This window comes from Schistocerca cancellata, chromosome 8, assembly GCF_023864275.1.
Source record: "Schistocerca cancellata isolate TAMUIC-IGC-003103 chromosome 8, iqSchCanc2.1, whole genome shotgun sequence".
Classification (NCBI taxonomy): domain Eukaryota; kingdom Metazoa; phylum Arthropoda; class Insecta; order Orthoptera; family Acrididae; genus Schistocerca; species Schistocerca cancellata.
The window spans coordinates 152,671,788-152,690,924 of record NC_064633.1 but is presented as its reverse complement, the minus strand read 5'-3'; the positions used below and the strand labels follow the sequence as shown (position 1 = coordinate 152,690,924).

The 19,137-nt window shown below is 42.9% G+C and overlaps 1 protein-coding gene across 1 annotated transcript in view; it reads left to right on the top strand.

Annotated features, from left to right (window-relative positions):
• Nucleotides 1-19,137, top strand: part of LOC126095433 (lachesin-like) — a gene marked incomplete at its 5' end in the record, with an annotated part of 731,549 nt that overhangs the window by 695,643 nt on the left and 16,769 nt on the right. The window lies entirely within an intron of this gene.

The following is a 19,137-nucleotide window of genomic DNA, read 5'->3' as shown; positions in this document are numbered from 1 at the left end:
TAGGCCATAAGTATTTAAAAACGTCATATTTCAACCGTCGAGTGCTCTTGATAAATAATTCGATATTAGCAAAGTTTTCGATCTTCAGCTCAACTTCGTTGGAGTGTCCAGTTTACCAAGGGAGAGAACATGCGAAATAAGTTTGATATTGACTGTCACTAAAATGCCATGTAACGCATATATTGTGAAAAATGTAAGTGTGCACTGATAACCTCAGCGCTGAGCGCCCATAAACTGCTAAAAAAATTCAAATACAATTTCGTATCCTCACTTAAAGTTACTTAGGTAACAGCTTACATGACACTAATAAGTGTGGTGTCAAAGGACAAAAAATCCAATTTACAGAAAAGTACAGAACATAAAAGTGTAACAAAATATTTAAAAGAGAAGCATTAGTATGCAGCAGTATCACCTGCCGTGAATACCAATACATAATACACTCCTGGAAATGGAAAAAAGAACACATTGACACCGGTGTGTCAGACCCACCATACTTGCTCCGGACACTGCGAGAGGGCTGTACAAGCAATGATCACACGCAAGGCACAGCGGACACACCAGGAACCGCGGTGTTGGCCGTCGAATGGCGCTAGCTGCGTAGCATTTGTGCACCGCCGCCGTCAGTGTCAGCCAGTTTGCCATGGCATACGGAGCTCCATCACAGTCTTTAACACTGGTAGCATGCCGCGACAGCGTGGACGTGAACCGTATGTGCAGTTGACGGACTTTGAGCGAGGGCGTATAGTGGGCATGCGGGAGGCCGGGTGGACGTACCGCCGAATTGCTCAACACGTGGGGCGTGAGGTCTCCACAGTACATCGATGTTGTCGCCAGTGGTCGGCGGAAGGTGCACGTGCCCGTCGACCTGGGACCAGACCGCAGCGACGCACGGATGCATGCCAAGACCGTAGGATCCTACGCAGTGCCGTAGGGAACCGCACCGCCACTTCCCAGCAAATTAGGGACACTGTTGCTCCTGGGGTATCGGCGAGGACCATTCGCAACCGTCTCCATGAAGCTGGGCTACGGTCCCGCACACCGTTAGGCCGTCTTCCGCTCACGCCCCAACATCGTGCAGCCCGCCTCCAGTGGTGTCGCGACAGGCGTGAATGGAGGGACGAATGGAGACGTGTCGTCTTCAGCGATGAGAGTCGCTTCTGCCTTGGTGCCAATGATGGTCGTATGCGTGTTTGGCGCCGTGCAGGTGAGCGCCACAATCAGGACTGCATACGACCGAGGCACACAGGGCCAACACCCGGCATCATGGTGTGGGGAGCGATCTCCTACACTGGCCGTACACCACTGGTGATCGTCGAGGGGACACTGAATAGTGCACGGTACATCCAAACCGTCATCGAACTCGTCGTTCTACCATTCCTAGACCGGCAAGGAAACTTGCTGTTTCAACAGGACAATGCACGTCCGCATGTATCCCGTGCCACCCAACGTGCTCTAGAAGGTGTAAGTCAACTACCCTGGCCAGCAAGATCTCCGTATCTGTCCCCCATTGAGCATGTTTGGGACTGGATGAAGCGTCGTCTCACGCGGTCTGCACGTCCAGCACGAACGCTGGTCCAACTGAGGCGCCAGGTGGAAATGGAATGGCAAGCCGTTCCACAGGACTACATCCAGCATCTCTACGATCGTCTCCATGGGAGAATAGCAGCCTGCATTGCTGCGAAAGGTGGATATACACTGTACTAGTGCCGACATTGTGCATGCTCTGTTGCCTGTGTCTATGTGCCTGTGGTTTTGTCAGTGTGATCATGTGATGTATCTGACCCCAGGAATGTGTCAATAAAGTTTCCCCTTTCTGGGACAATGAATTCACGGTGTTCTTATTTCAATTTCCAGGAGTGTACATAGTCTACAGTAAAATATACCAACACTTTTGATCTTCGTCTACTTGTACCAATCACGTGCCACTTTTCCCTGTGGATGCACTCTACTTACTGTCAAATATAGCTGTGATTTGTGCGTAAAAGTCTACAGGGTATCTGGAATCGGATTTTCGTTGACAGGGAACATTTTGAGGGATTTCCTCTTTAAAATGTATTGCACATGGTTTTACTTGAATTATAATAATTAATTTACAACTTTTCCGAGGTGAAGCACGCTTTCATGGCTTGCAGACTCTCGTGTTTGGCTGGATAACATTCTTTCAACGTTATTTCAAGACTCATACTTTCCAATAATATGTTTGTGTGGTATGTGATACATACGAAATTTCAGTATTAGCCAGCGTATAAAAGATGATCTCTAGTTTTCGGTTTACGTCTCTGACATCAGTGTTTGTTTAAATATGGTGTATGTGAGTAGTATTTAGAGGACCTTCTCGTTTATTGTTTGCATGTTGGATGACTAGGGCTAGTGTTGGATGACTAGGGCCATTGGAAATTTATTCAAAACTTGTGAATTGCGGGGAGAAAGTGAAGAACAGCTTAAAGTCAATGGGAAACAATGTTCAATGTATTCAACAGCGGAAGAACCAAGATGTGCCAACGTAGCTGGTCCACAGAACCCCAGTGTAAGTTGTACACCTTACTCTTGTACTAGTGCTTGTAGTAGAAAGCTTGAAGATGCTGAAAATATGTATAAAATGCTTGGCCAGGACAAGGAAGTTTTCGAAATAATCAACATAAGTAAATTATCTGAAGTTCTTGAATATTGTGTTCAGACAAGTCTTATAATGCAATGCTTTCTCTTCGGTTTGAAAGACATATCGGTCTGCTATGAATGTAAAGATAATTAAATGTTTTCTAGTTCTGATTCAGTGATAATCAGTGGCACTGAAGTTTATGTAGTACGAGTATAAGGTTAGAATTAGGGACTTCCAGGTATCCGTAAGGGAAGAATAGCAGCAGCTGTCTTGTATGGTGCACGTAATGAATCTCCCTACACTACCATCAAAATCGACGTGTACTATGCATTAAGCACTGCAGCTGAGAGTATAGTCCAAAAACTATACATGAATATGTAGCAGGGCATTTAAAAAATGACAATATCTGCATCCTCCCATTCGTTTTCGATGGTACATGGTAGATAAAGGGATTACACATCCATCAATGGTATTATTACAGCTACAAGTGTTATAACTGGAAAGGTAGTTATGTTAAAATACTGCCACTGTTCTATCAAACTGGATAATGAACATGGTGACATGTGTGTACCAAATTACTCGGGTAAGGCAGGGGTGGTGGTATGGAGGTTTCTTATGTAGAGAATAAATGTGATTACTCTTCTCGGTGGAATTATGTACGTTATTTACAGTTTTGGGGGGAAGGTGGTTCAAAAGCTTTAGTTTTAGAAAGCAAACCAGATGAAAACAGTTTTGGGATACAGAAGCTTGAGTGTGTGAGGTGAGTCAAAAAAGAATGGGAGCTAGACTTAGATAGCTGAATATGACAATGGAAGAAAAAAAAAAAGCTGTCATGCAAAAAAATGAGAGAGTAAAGGGAATATGACAGACGCTGTAATAGAATAAATTCAGAACTGTTGTGGTCTAACAATCAAACAAATCACAAATGTGGTGAAACCTATGAGGAAAATACTATGGACACTTTTATTGACAAGGCCTCTGCAAAGTGAGCACCCGAGTGAAGGACTATGTCTTTATGGTGAGATCATCTGGCATCAGTATAACAGGAGAAAGACAACATAATTGCAGTTATCATAACAGCATATCATCAGTTGTAATGGAAGAAATTAAACCTCTTTTCAGCGATCTGTCTGATGTTAATCTTAGAAGTGTAATGAGAGAAACTCTCCCAAAAATAATGTTTGGGGGTATTAAAATAGTTCATTTTGATTTGTATGATTCTGTGGCATCTTTTCAACAATACAAAATTACAAGCTGCTAGGGTCTTGAGATAACGCAGTTTCCTGGTACCTCCCAAAGGGTAAGTGCCATGTTGGACTTAGATCAGGCTATCCTACAAAATTTAGTCTACTGTATCGAATGTTCAGTAAAGGAATTACTCCAGGCGAAGAGAGGCGCTGTGAGAAGGTTCCAGGACGCACTTGAAGATTAAGACCTTAGCTATGAAGCGGGGCTGTTTTAACTTTGAAGTCAGTTTACCGAAAGCTTCGTTTTCGCATTTTAATGTACCGTTTCTAATTTCCACTAAAATTAGAGCTCTCATACATTTTATAACTGATTAAACAGTTAATATGTAGGTCCTGAAGGGGTTGGAACACTTGCGCGGAGTGACATTTGCACGAAGTGACGCGTACACGTGGCCAGGGGCTGCTGTCAGGCTAAGCGGATTTTCACAGGTAGAGGTACACTAAGGAGTTTAGCAGTTCAGTGCACTTGCTCCGCGAGCTGGCTCGCGCTCACACCACAGTGATGAGCAACCATGTATCGCGTCAGGGTAACGCATTAGCGCGTTTCGTGGCAAATTTATTTTCAAGACTGTGGTATTGATGAGAACTGACAATGATATCCATCATAATAAGAACTGAGAATGACATTCGACATCTCTTTTAACATTTTGATGACGCAAAAGAACGACGGGCAGCTAAGGGAGAAACATGGTATTTCTTACGACTCTTGTAGCCTTATTGTGACTACTGGTTTAGAACGAAATAAAAATTGATAAATTTATACTTCGCTACCATTTTATTTAAATGTTAAATATAAAAACACAGAATGTTAATGAATACTGCTTATTTTGCTTTTCACTGAAAGATCAATGTCTGGCACCACTTACCGAGTAATGCAAATAAGAAGACAACCTCTTTAGGTGAAACCTGCCAGTAAGCTTCTGTGGATGGATTTTGTCCTCTTCATTGTGAAAAAGAACAGCTTGTACATGTAAGACTAAACATCGCCGTAATGGTCGATGCAGTCTTGGAAAGTCGTGAAAATTTACACTGAGGCAACAGAAGTCAACAAGATTAGTTTTACTATGAAACTAATAACGCAAACGTCACACTCTAAGTGTGTAAGTTTGCAAGTTCCAGCTGTATCAGAGTTTCCACACAGTCAATATAACCCGAAAATCAGTGAAACTGCGCAACCGTTTTCAAGCTGAAAAACAGTATGGTAACTCGATGTAACTATAGATTCATTCGTTGAGAGTTCCTCCTGAAAACAAAAATGTATTTTCATAATGAAAATGTTGGGAAAATTATTGACACGTTTACTTCTTTGCTCCCATTCGATGAATACTTTCTTAAAGGTTTTTAATTTTTCTACATCGGCTTCCCGCTGTTCGCCTTCTAGATGTCCATAATCTTTTGCATGAAGTCTCTTATAATGTTGCTGTAAACTGGATTTTTTCGTTGTGTACAAAGTATTGAAGTAGATTAGTAGAACTGTAATGTACATGACACCATCGCATGCAGTAAACATATAGACTAGGCATCTTGCACCGATACTTCGATGTTGAAGTGTCTGACCGCTTTGAAGTTCCTAATAAGACCACCATGCTATTTTTCATCCCCGCAGAAACAGCTACTCTCCAATTTCAGGGAAGATTCCAACCTAAAATTTAAATTCATTTTAAAAAAATAAGTGGCTCTTTCAGATCTTTGTAGTGTTTACTCTTAGATAGCAAAACGGTTTCGCTGTATACGAATCACAGGTACGTCTAACTGTCTGAAATCTCGACTGTACAACGACCTATGGCACAGTGAAATATGCCGCAGATAATTTTTGATTTCCGTCACCATCAAACAAAAACATCTTTACTCCGAACGTGGCATAAACTCAGAATGGGAAAACAAGTTGCAAGATTTCCAGGAAAATTGAAGCGAAACAATTGACAACCAGTAGCTGGAAATCAATTACTTTGCCTGTTGACTGTGTAAACATAAATTTAGGAAATACATAAAGTCCTGTTCAGTACGCTCAACAAGCTCCAAGCTCCAAGAAGATAGGCATTGGCTTACAATCAGATATCCCTGCAGCTGCACCTCCCCAAGAAGACTGTGAGTAGAAATTTTTTTTCTGAAAATTGAAGACTGCTACGGGGAGAGGGAACTCTGTGCAGCAAATCGGCTTTGGCCTTTCCCAGAACACGTCGCAGGTAGCGAGGGACAGACGGGTGTATCCTACTTCTGGAACACCCTGTCCACCGCCTACACTGCCCTCGGTTCCGTGCAAATGTCAACACAATCCCACTCCGTACAAATGTCACTCAGTGCAAGTGCTACAAACTCTGTACTGAAAGTGCGTGAGTCTATTTATTGGCAATAAAAGGAAGAATTTTTTTAATGTGGTTCATACAGAAAAAAATTAATATTCGAGCAAACAAAAAAGATTTAGAAATTTCGTTTTTTCAACACCTAGAAGATACATATGAGGATAAACTGTAAAAAAGTACTCCTCTAGCTAATGTAGATTGTAAAAAAATAGTTATCTTATTCCTCATACAATTTTACTTTGTGGAGCAGGTTAATTACGTTGCTACTTAACTATCACTACAACGCTGAGTGATGTAAATGTTCGCGGAAAAAGTCATAGTATAGTGTTGGATACTCACTTACTGTTAACTGTAACAGCCTACAAGATAGTATTAAAACTGTGTCGTCAAATGACACAAAAGTATAACGAAATGATTAAACAGGATGTATTCATACATCCACAATAAAACACACTACATAGTCAGTAGTAAAATAAACCAACACTGTACTATTAATTTTTCCCCTGTGGAGGCACTGTGCATACTAACGACTAAAAGTTGATTTCCCATCACAAGACGAAACAAAGATGATACAATATAGTATACAGAGTCTGGTACCGCGCGCCGCTGAATTTGAATCCCCGCCAGACGTGACGGACGTCGAAGACCCCTAGAAATCCTGGGCCGCATTTAGAGTGAGGGAACACGTGGTTGCAGCGGTCAATAGCGGCGTCCCCGATCGAGTACGTAAGCGCCTGCCTGTCACTCAGCCTGCGGGGGTTGCACCCCTGTACCATCCTCCACACCTACAAATCCTTAATCCGTCCCATCCTGTGTTATGCCAGTCCTGCCTGGATATCTGCCCCCCCCCCCCCCCCCCATCCTTGAGCGTCATGCACTCCGCTTCGCCTTCCGTATACGCCTCCCGTCCCCCACGCGGATCCTCTATGATCTCATTCCTTTCCCACATCTGCTCCTATTCCTCGAACATATCCGCATCCTCTACACCTCCCGCCGCCTTGAACCCCCTCATTCCTGGTTGCTCCTCTCCTCTCCCATCCCCGCCCATGCCACGTCTTCACTGTTGTGTCCCCCCTACCCTCCATCTCTACACCCAAAATCTCCTTTCGATGGTGCCCTCTCTCCCTCCATTTATCCCTCCTATCAACTCTGATCCTCACTCCCCCTCCTTTCCTCTGTCCTTTTCCAGGGCTCCCTCTCCCCCCCTTCCATCCTCTTTCTTCCCCACCTCCCCTCTTTTGCCCCCTTCTATCCCCCGAGTCCTTTTACATTTCCCTCCTCTGCCTACATCTACATCTGCATCTACATTTATACTCCGCAAGCTACCCAACGGTGTGTGGCGGAGGGCACTTTATGTGCCACTGTCATTACCTCCCTTTCCTGTTCCAGTCGCGTATGTTTCGCGGGAAGAACGACTGTCTGAAAGCCTCCGTGCGCGCTCTAATCTCTCTAATATTACATTCGTGATCTCCTCGGGAGGTATAAGTAGGGGGAAGCAATATATTCGATACCTCATCGAGAAACGCACCCTCACGAAACCTGGCGAGCAAGCTACACCGCGATGCAGAGCGCCTCTCTTGCAGAGTCTGCCACTTGAGTTTGTTAAACATTTCCGTAACGCTATCACGGTTACCAAATAATCCTGTGACGAAACGCGCCGCTCTTCTTTGGATCTTCTCTATCTCCTCCGTCAACCCGATCTGGTACGGATCCCACACTGACGAGCAAAACTCAAGTATAGGTCGAACGAGTGTTTTGTAAGCCACCTTCTTTGTTGATGAACTACATTTTCTAAGGACTCTCCCAATGAATCTCAACCTGGTACCTGCCTTAACAACAATTAATTTTATATGATCATTCCACTTCAAATCGTTCCGCACGCATACTCCCAGATATTTTACAGAAGTAACTGCTTCCAGTGTTTGTTCCGCTATCATATAATCATACAATAAAGGATCCTTCTTTCTATGTATTCGCAATACATTACATTTGTCTATGTTAAGGGTCGGTTGCCACTCCCTGCACCAAGTGCCTATCCGCTGCAGATCTTCCTGCTTTTCTCTACAATTTTCTAATGCTGCAACTTCTCTGTATATTACAGCATCATCCGCGAAAAGCCGCATGGAACTTCCGACACTATCTACTAGGTCATTTATATATATTGTGAAAAGCAATGGTCCCATCACACTCCCCTGTGGCACATCAGAGGTTACTTTAACGTCTGTAGACGTCTCTCCGTCGATAACAACATGCTGTGTTCTGTTTGCTAAAAACTCTTCAATCCAGCCACACAGCTGGTCTGATATTCCGTAGGCTCTTACTTTGTTTATCAGGCGACAATGCGGAACTGTATCGAACGCCTTCCGGAAGTCAAGAAAAATAGCATCTACCTGGGAGCCTGTATCTAATATTTTCTGGGTCTCATGAGCAAATAAAGCGAGTTGGGTCTCACACGATCTCTGTTTCCGGAATCCATGTTGATTCCTACATAGTAGATTCTGGGTTTCCAAAAACAACATGATACTCGAGCAAAAAACATGCCTCCTCTCATTCCCTCTCGCGTCTGCCCTTCTCCCCCTTTAGTAGTCCTCTCCCTCCTTGTTCCCCCCCCCTTTTTTTCGTTTTTTCCCTTCCTCCCTCCTTGTTCTTCCCCCTCCTCCAGGTCCCCCCCCCCCCCCCATTTGCCTTTGGCTCGGGAGTGTCATCTTTGTGCAGTGTTCTACATTGAGTGTTCTACAGTGAGTATTTTACAGTGAGTGTTCCGTGTTGTGTTTTTAGGGAAGTGTTGCGAACGGCCATCATACTGTCGCTGGGTGTGCCTTTTATCTCTTGCAAACAGAAACCAGACTGTCGCCGTGTTTTTTAATTGTGTACTATGTTACTTGTCTGATTCCTGTGTCTTTTATTAACGTTGCCAACCCCTTTTGCTTTCTGTTTTAACTTTCCGCATTTTTCCGCCATTTTACACTTGACTTCACCGTTTTATCGCCTGTTTTTCTTGTTTCTTTTCTTATTCCGTTTTTTAAAATAAAAGTCTGTAGGCTGTAGAGCAGCGTACTAAGCTGTTGTCAGCCCGCCCCCTTCGGGGGGAATTGAAAAATCAATAAAGGAAAAAAAAAAGAAACTCAGCCTGCCAGTCTAACCGAGCGTATGTCTCAGGACATACCAGCTCACATTAGACAGCGTATTGACTTTCGTGTTTCCTTTTCGAGTGGACGTAGTTGTCTTTTTTGGTTTTCGTGACTCTGTTGTCCGTTCTTGTTGTGTAGTTAGGTCCTTCGTTGGTCGTGTCCGTCCTCTACCGTTGTGTTGTTGTTCGCGGGCCGCTCCGCGGGTCCCGCCGAGTTCTCCTCACTGCAACCCCGCGACTGTTACGGTCACCGTTACAACATAGAGATTCTCGCCACATCGATAATTTCGCCTAAGATTCCATTGTCTAGTATGATACATACTGTATAAATATATCTAACCTATGAGCGTCCGTGTAGGTCACAGGCTTTTTTGACTCATGGGAGATTGTCACGAAAATGTTGAAGAAGCTGAGTTGGTAGATGAAGTTAGGCGCCAGTTATCCCCCTAAGGACTGCTAACAAATTTATGAGAAACAGTATTAACTGAAAATACACTACATGGACAAACGTATCCAGATACCCCTTATGAATGCGGAATTGACCACTTGATGTCCACTATAAAAGGAGGCGGGGAGTATTGTGTTGGCAGTAGAGATGCATTAACAGCCGAACGTGTAGATCAGGAGAGCTCAGAGACGGCCAGTGTGGGCTTCAACCGTTCAAAGGCTACCAAGAGTGTTGTGGAAGGATGAGTACCACTATATCCTGTGACAATACGATGGAAAGGTTTGAGTTTGGCGAATTCCTGTAGACAGTTACCTATCATCACGTACAATGATCAGATAAAACATTAAGACTACTGCCCATCGCGATGCTGGATGTCCCTTGGTGCCTTTGCCGGCACGTGACCCGGTAACGGAAATATGTCAGCGGAGCAGACACAAATGGGTCATCACCCCAGCCAAAATATGGGCTGCAAATGGGGAAATCCATTGAGATAGGATCAGTTTAATAAGTCACGGCTGCAAAACACTAACGCGAATTCTTTACAGAGGAATGGAAACACTTATAGAAGCCGACCTCGGGGAAGAGGCCGGCCAGTGTGGCCACGCGGTTAAAGGCGCTTCAGCCTGGAACCGCGCGACCGCTACGGTTGCAGGTTCGAATCCTGCCTCGGGCATGGATGTGTGTGATGTCCTTAGGATAGTTAGGTCTAAGTAGTTCTAAGTTCTAGGGGACTGATGACCTCAGATGTTAAGTCCCATAGTGCTCAGAGCCATTTGAACCTCGGGGAAGACCAGTTTGGATTCCGTGGAAATGTTGGAACACGTGAGGCAATACTGACCCTACGACTTATCTTAGAAAATAGATTAAAGAAAGGCAAACCTACGTTTCTAGCATTTGTAGACTTAGCGAAAGCTTTTGACAATGTTGACTGCAATGCTCTCTTTGAAATTCTGAAGGTGGCAGGGGTAAAATACAGGGAGCAAAGGCTATTTACAATTTTTACAGAAACCAGATGGCAGTTATATGAGTCGGGGGGCATGAAAGGGAAGCAGCAGTTGGGATGGGAGTGAGACAGGGTTGTAGCCTCTCCCCGATTTTATTCAGTCTGTATATTGAGCAAGCGGTAAAGGAAACATAAGAAAAAATCGGAGTAGGTATTAAAATCCATGGAGATGAAATAAAAACATTGAGGTTCGCCGATGACATTGTAATTCTGTCAGAGACAGCAAAGGACTTGGAAGAGCAGTTGAACGGAATGGACTGACTTGAAAGGCAGGTATAAGATGAACATCAACAAAAGCAAAACGACGATAATGGAATGTAGTCGAATTAAGTCTGGTGATGGTGAGGGACCATGAACCATGGACCTTGCCGTTGGTGGGGAGGCTTGCGTGCCTCAGCGATACAGATGGCCGTACCGTAGGTGCAACCACAACGGAGGGGTATCTGTTGAGAGGCCAGACAAACATGTGGTTCCTGAAGAGGGGCATCAGCCTTTTCAGTAGTTGCAGGGGCAACAGTCTGGATGATTGACTGATCTGGCCTTGTAACATTAACCAAAACGGCCTTGCTGTGCTGGTACTGCGAACGGCTGAAAGCAAGGGGAAACTACGGCCGTAATTTTTCCCGAGGACATGCAGCTCTACTGTATGATTAAATGATGATGGCGTCCTCTTGGGTAAAATATTCCGGAGGTAAAATAGTCCCCCATTCGGATCTCCGGGCGGGGACTACTCAGGAGGACGTCGTTATCAGGAGAAAGAAAACTGGCGTTCTACGGATCGGAGCGTGGAATGTCAGATCCCTTAATCGGGCAGGTAGGTTAGAAAATTTAAAAAGGGAAATGGATAGGTTAAAGTTAGATATAGTGGGAATTAGTGAAGTTCGGTGGCAGGAGGAACAAGACTTTTGGTCAGGTGATTACAGGGTTATAAATACAAAATCAAATAGGGGTAATGCAGGAGTAGGTTTAATAATGAATAAAAAAATAGGAGTGCGGGTTAGCTACTACAAACAGCATAGTGAACGCATTATGGTGGCCAATATAGACACAAAGCCCATGCCTACTACAGTAGTACAAGTTTATATGCCAACTACCTCTGCAGACGATGAAGAAATAGATGAAATGTATGACGAGATAAAAGAAATTATTCAGGTAGTGAAGGGAGACGAAAATTTAATAGTCATGGGTGACTGGAATTCGTCAGTAGGAAAAGGGAGAAAAGGAAACATAGTAGGTGAATATGGATTGGGGGGAAGGAATGAAAGAGGAAGCCGCCTTGTAGAATTTTGCACAGAGCATAACTTAATCATAGTCAACACTTGGTTCAAGAATCATAAAAGAAGATTGTATACCTGGAAGAATCCTGGACATACTAAAAGGTATCAGATAGATTATATAATGGTAAGACAGAGATTTAGGAACCAGGTTTTAAATTGTAAGACATTTCCTGGGGCAGATGTGGATTCTGACCACAATCTATTGGTTATGAACTGCAGATTGAAACTGAAGAAACTGCAAAAAGGTGGGAATTTAAGGAGATGGGACCTGGATAAACTGAAAGAACCAGAGGTTGTAGAGAGTTTCAGGGAGAGCATAAAGGAACAATTGACAGGAATGGGGGAAAGAAATACAGTAGAAGAAGAATGGGTAGCTCTGAGGGATGAAGTAGTGAAGGCAGCAGAGGATCAAGTAGGTAAAAAGACGAGGGCTAATAGAAATCCTTGGGTAACAGAAGAAATATTGAATTTAATTGATGAAAGGAGAAAATATAAAAATGCAGTAAATGAAGCAGGCAAAAAGGAATACAAACGTCTCAAAAATGATATCGACAGGAAGTGCAAAATGGCTAAGCAGGGATGGCTAGAGGACAAATGCAAGGATGTAGAGGCTTGTCTCACTAGGGGTAAGATAGATACTGCCTACAGGAAAATTAAAGAGACCTTTGGAGAGATGAGAACCACTTGTATGAATATCAAGAGCTCAGATGGCAACCCAGTTCTAAGCAAAGATGGGAAGGCAGAAAGGTGGAAGGAGTATATAGAGGGTTTATACAAGGGCGATGTACTTGAGGACAATATTATGGAAATGGAAGAGGATGTAGATGAAGACGAAATGGGAGATAAGATACTGCGTGAAGAGTTTGACAGAGCACTGAAAGACCTGAGTCGAAACAAGGCCCCGGGAGTAGACAACATTCCATTTGAACTACTGATGGCCTCGGGAGAGCCAGTCATGAAAAAACTCTACCATCTGGTGAGCACGATGTATGAGACAGGCGAAATACCCTCAGACTTCAAGAAGAATATAATAATTCCAATCCCAAAGAAAGCAGGTGTTGACAGATGTGAAAATTACCGAACTATCAGTTTAATAAGTCACAGCTGCAAAATACTTACGCGAATTCTTTACAGACGAATGGAAAAACTGGTAGAAGCCGACCTCGGGGAAGATCAGTTTGGATTCCGTAGAAATGTTGGAACACGTGAGGCAATACTGACCTTACGACTTATCTTAGAAGAAAGATTAAGAAAAGGCAAACCTACGTTTCTAGCATTTGTAGACTTAGAGAAAGCTTTTGACAATGTTAACTGGAATACCCTCTTTCAAATTCTGAAGGTGGCAGGGGTAAAATACAGGGAGCGAAAGGCTATTTACAGTTTGTACAGAAACCAGATGGCAGTTATAAGAGTCGAGGGGCATGAAAGTGAAGCAGTGGTTGGGAAAGGAGTAAGACAGGGTTGTAGCCTCTCCCCGATGTTATTCAATCTGTATATTGAGCAAGCAGTAAAGGAAACAAAAGAAAAATTCGGAGTAGGTATTAAAATTCATGGAGAAGAAGTAAAAACTTTGAGGTTTGCCGATGACATTGTAATTCTGTCAGAGACAGCAAAGGACTTGGAAGAGCAGTTGAACGGAATGGACAGTGTCTTGAAAGGAGGATATAAGATGAACATCAACAAAAGCAAAATGAGGATAATGGAATGTAGTCAAATTAAGTCGGGTGATGCTGAGGGAATTAGATTAGGAAATGAGACACTTAAAGTAGTAAAGGAGTTTTGCTATTTAGGGAGTAAAATAACCGATGATGGTCGAAGTAGAGAGGATATAAAATGTAGACTGGCAATGGCAAGGAAAGCGTTTCTCAAGAAGAGGAATTTGTTAACATCAAGCATAGATTTAGGTGTCAGGAAGTCGTTTCTAAAAGTATTTGTATGGAGTGTAGCCATGTATGGAAGTGAAACATGGACGATAACTAGTTTGGACAAGAAGAGAATAGAAGCTTTCGAAATGTGGTGCTACAGAAGAATGCTGAAGATAAGGTTGGGAGATCACGTAACTAATGAGGAGGTATTGAACAGGATTGGGGAGAAGAGAAGTTTGTGGCACAACTTGACTAGAAGAAGGGATCGGTTGGCAGGACATTTTCTGAGGCATCAAAGGTTCACTAACTTAGTATTGGAGGGCAGCGTGGAGGGTAAAAATCGTAGAGGGAGACCAAGAGATGAATACACTAAGCAGATTCAGAAGGATGAAAGTTGCAGTAGGTACTGGGAGATGAAGAAGCTTGCACAGGATAGAGTAGCATGGAGACGACTGAAGACCACAACAAGAACAACAAGTGAGTTTAGCAAAGGGCATATTATTATTACGCATAGCCTGTGAACGTGTATCTCAAAAACAGAGAAGCTGGTCGGATGTTAACCTGCTATTGTGGTGAGCATCTACGGGAAGAGATAGGTCAGTGAAACTACCACTAGGTGCTAAATTACCGGACGTCTACGACTCTTCACAGAACGTGCGGTTCGGGGTCTAGCCTTCTCGGTAAAATAGGATACGTGGTGATATGTGTCATATCTGCCGAAAGAGCGCAAGGCTGGTGCGTGCTACGTTGTTGGAGCTCCGCCGCAGACCACATGTTAACCCAAAGACATCGTCAGTTACGATTGCAGTGGGTACGGGATCAAAGGGATTCAACCATCGGTCAACGGAAACGTGTCGGGTCTTTGGGTGAATTACAGTTTTGTTACACTAGGTCGATAGTTGTCTTCACAAACGCCGTCATCGAGGCGAACGGCGGCTCGAAACGTGCAGCGCGCTACGGACGCCTGCTGATGGGAGCAGTATTATCTTAAGGGAGACATTTTCCTGCGCTTGCATGGGACCTGAGGTAGTAATCGAAGGCATACTGGCAGCTGCGAACGACCTGCATCCCTTCGTGCTTGATATCTTCCACGACGACTATACAGCAGTATAATTGTCCATGTCTCTGAGCCGGAAACGTACTAAAGTGATTTGACCAACATTGTAGTGAACTCTCTTTGATGCCTCGGCAAACAAAATCGTCTGATGTGAGTCCTATCGAACTATCTGGGTTGCTGTCGGGCGCCATCACCGCTTACGCACATCAGCGGCCCGTTATTTACTCGAGTTACATGATCAACCCCACATACCTCCTCACGCTTACCAACAAACTGTCTGATGCCTGATATGCAGAATTAGTGATTAGTTCCAAAAACGGACAAATAAGCTATTAAACAAATGGTCATAATGTTTTGGCTCACCAGCGTGTAGTGTCAACAGTGAAGTATGGAGAAGGTGGTGTTACGGTATGAAGTCGTTTCTCGTAGTTGGGATGTGGTTCCCTTATTGCGCTTACGAAAACACTTAAGGCGGAAGGATATAATACGTTTTACAGCGTTGTGTACTGCCCACAGTACTGGAACAGTTTGGAGATTAAGATTGTTTATATGGGCAAGAAATTGGACACTATCAAAGAGCAGCACCTATGAGGCAGTAATTTGTGGACAGTAACATTATTGAAATGGGCTAGCCTGCACCGAGTCCCGGCGTGAATCCCATGTAACACCTTTGGGATGAGTTACAAGGTCGACTTCGATACAGGTCCCCGAGTCCAACGTCACTACTATCTCTGGTTTCGGCTATTGGGGAGCCGTGGTTTGCCATTCCTCCATAAAAATTAAAACACCCAGACACGCCCCACATTAAAGTCCACTAATAGGTATCCGGAAACTTTTGACCAGATTACACTCCTCAGATGCAGACTTACGCTTCCATAGGGATCGTGTGGATAAGATTAGATTAAAGGTGCGCGCACTCGATGGCATTTACCTGTTCAACGCTGCGCATGCGCTTATATATCTCAGATCGCAAGCATGTACAAATAATTTGTTCGAAATGGCAGATGTAATAGTGGTTTGCTTTCCGGGTTTGGTAGGAATCTACTGCGCTGCATAGCAGACGACTGGAAACTGGTGCACTTGTTTGTTCGGCCGTGTAGTGTGTTGTGGTCTTGCGTTAAGGCGATTTATGAGCAAAGATGTCTGTTGAGTATAAAAAAATTTCGCTGAAGTTTATAGACGATTACAGAGATAAAGGAAACACGGAATTCCACTGCCAGCGCTTTGAAGACCAGTCGCTTAGAAGAATATTGTGCTCAGTAAACCGGAGCTTTATGCCGTTACTTAAAGCTTTATTGGCACATGTAGAATTGCTATATCAGGAATAATACATACTAAAGATAACATGCTTGAGTATTTATTTTTCATATATTAAAAATACCAATCTTCAGTATTTATTTTTCATATTACCTTCAGTTCTTTGATAGAGTATAAATTTTAAAATAATGATGAAAATATAATATCCTTCCAAAAAAGATGCAATGTGAGTTACTGATCCATTTATTCCTACTTGAGCTACCAAAACTTGTTGCTCACTCAACAGACAAGACGTATTTGAAATAAAATTGCGGAAATCTGCAGAACCTAACGCGTACCCATATGAAATTATGTCAATTAGATCAAATTTTTCTCAGCCATTGCCGCCAACACCTGTTACGTTCGCTGAAGTTTCTTTCGGATTAATTCTAGAGATTGCAATAGACGACAACACCAGTCAAGGGACAAATATCGACACGTCCGCACATTTTTGTCATGTGCAATACGTCCAGTTTTCGCTCGTGCGTCTACAAAATGGCAGCGCGACCTATACTCGGACGCGGTCTTTGTAACATAAAGTTGTGGCCAGAGCTATGCTCGGGCTTGGTGTACAAAGTGCTACAGATTGTTTGGGCAAAAATTTGAGACGTGAGGCCCTGAGCACCTAGTACGTGTTTGACTAGGTGAGAACTAAAAATAAAATTAAAGTGCAAACAACAACATGAGTCTCGAAGTTGGAAAAAAGAGAATAAACTGGCCATGAATTTCTGAAAAGTGCGTATGAACTGTGGACGAATATTCATGCTTTGGCTACTTAATACCTCAACAACTGAGGAGCCCGACGTGTTAGCCATTGGAAAGGATGGCACAGTTACATCTTCTCAGCAGACTACTTAAAACTGAAATGAAGGTAACTAAAGACTGAGAAAAAATTACAAATTTGGATGATAAAACCTCCATGACAGTGGATTCTTGGCCATATGACATTGACAATTTGTTAAATCTGTAGATGTTGATCTATTATCTTCTCTGAGTGACGTTCTAATTATGTGTTTCAATATGAAATTTAGCCCAACTTTACCTTCCACTGTATAAACAATGTAGATATTACCAAACTATGTACCCACAAACTGTTTTCCTACATACAATCGTATGCTAACCTTTGACTACACAGAACCTAATATGAATTGAACTGCAGCTGGTTAAATACAACTTTTCTTTATAGTAAGTGAACAAATGAAGCAAAACAATTACCTGACTTACTTCGTGTCTTGCGAACATCGTTGCAGATTTCTCGACAGCGCAAGACCAAACAGTAAGCAGGTAGCGGCTAAGTTAGATTTCTGTTTTTAAATAAAATTTCCAAACAGTATTCAACCTATTGCATAAAATACTATGCAACGTGGTAATGCGTAATGATAAACCTGCTTTAAGCAGGGGGATGTGGAGAGAAACTGTTGCTATGGAATATATTCCAAGTCAACAATATGAGAATGAAATATAGTGTATATTCAAAAAGACAGAGTAAAATTTGCGTGATCTTCACGCATAACATTGTTTTGAACAATACTATGCTTAACAAAGTGGACAATGATTTGAAAATGGTACAGTGTTGGCAGGGAATGCCTATAAAAACCAAACAGCCTAATCAGTTGATATCTTAACGCATGACTTAGGGAAGCGGGTGGTCTTCCTCTCAGCTCTGAGCAAGTTAACTAGCCGACAATAATCATTCCGACCATCCAGCTCCAGTTTTTCTCTCCAAAAATAGTAACATAAATCAAATTTTGTATTATTATCACCTTACGTTATATACAGCACATTCATTTTTTCTGTCCTTTACAATAAATCTTTCTTCACCTAACAGATACAGTCAGAAGTTAACGTGGCACTACTGAATACGTCCATCACTTGAAGAGAAGAAACACATAAATAACGTAATGAAAGCTAACTAAGCTTTACATAACCGCCAATAACACTGCTTATCAACCCCTACTTCCTGGCGTGCTTTGTTTTGAAATACGAAATGAATAGCTCAATAGGTATATGATCGTCAATTGTCAGCTAACGTAATTACCAGCCTTATCGCTGTAGAAATTGCATTAAGCATTACATTATTTTGCCTAGCGAGCCAAGTTCTAAGTTTCCCAAGAAAAAAATTGTAATTTTCCTGTGACACTCCACTGAAATTTGCAAACAAAACGTCTCCGTCACTTTATTTCTCGCAATTCCCGTAGTACCTCTGTTATTTAGATGTTATTTTACCCTCAGTCATCTTTTGTTTTATTTTTGTGCCTTCTATCATCACAATAAACGCAGCAAAAACTGCCGATGGCTATTATGAATTTCATCAGCTCAGGGTTGTATTTTCAGTTCTTGTGTGTGTATACAATTTGAGTTTTCCAATTTATTGTTAGTTTTTAATAGAATTTCACCAAGCTTTTCTCTATTTAAATCAAAGCAAGGGCGCTGATGACCTCACTGTGGAGCGCTATAATCCATAAATTATCGTCTCCATAGAACAATAAGGTATAGATTGGGCACGAGAGCCCACATGCCTGCTGACATTTCTTTGCACTGAGTTTTGGGTAAGCGCTTTTGTTACCACGCTTCTGTTCTTGTGCAGAAGAATAGAAGCATCCTGTGGACGTAACATATTTATAGCATGCAAAGAGGTATTCGTGGAGTCATTTTTCCCGACCTCCGTAGGCGACTTAACGAGAAGAGAAAAACATGAGCTACGTGCCCTCTGCCGTGCAGTTCACAATTATTTGCAAAGTATGTGGGTAGGTCCAGATCGGAGTCCGTAGCCGAGGTCGTTAACGCAAGCCTGCGCGACGACACCCGACTCGGAACTCGGAAATAAGCCATTTCGAATCCTGGTAGCGGAAAATTTTCTCCGCGATTCGCCAGCAAGCGGAACAGGGGTGGTGGCATAAAATTCATGTGTC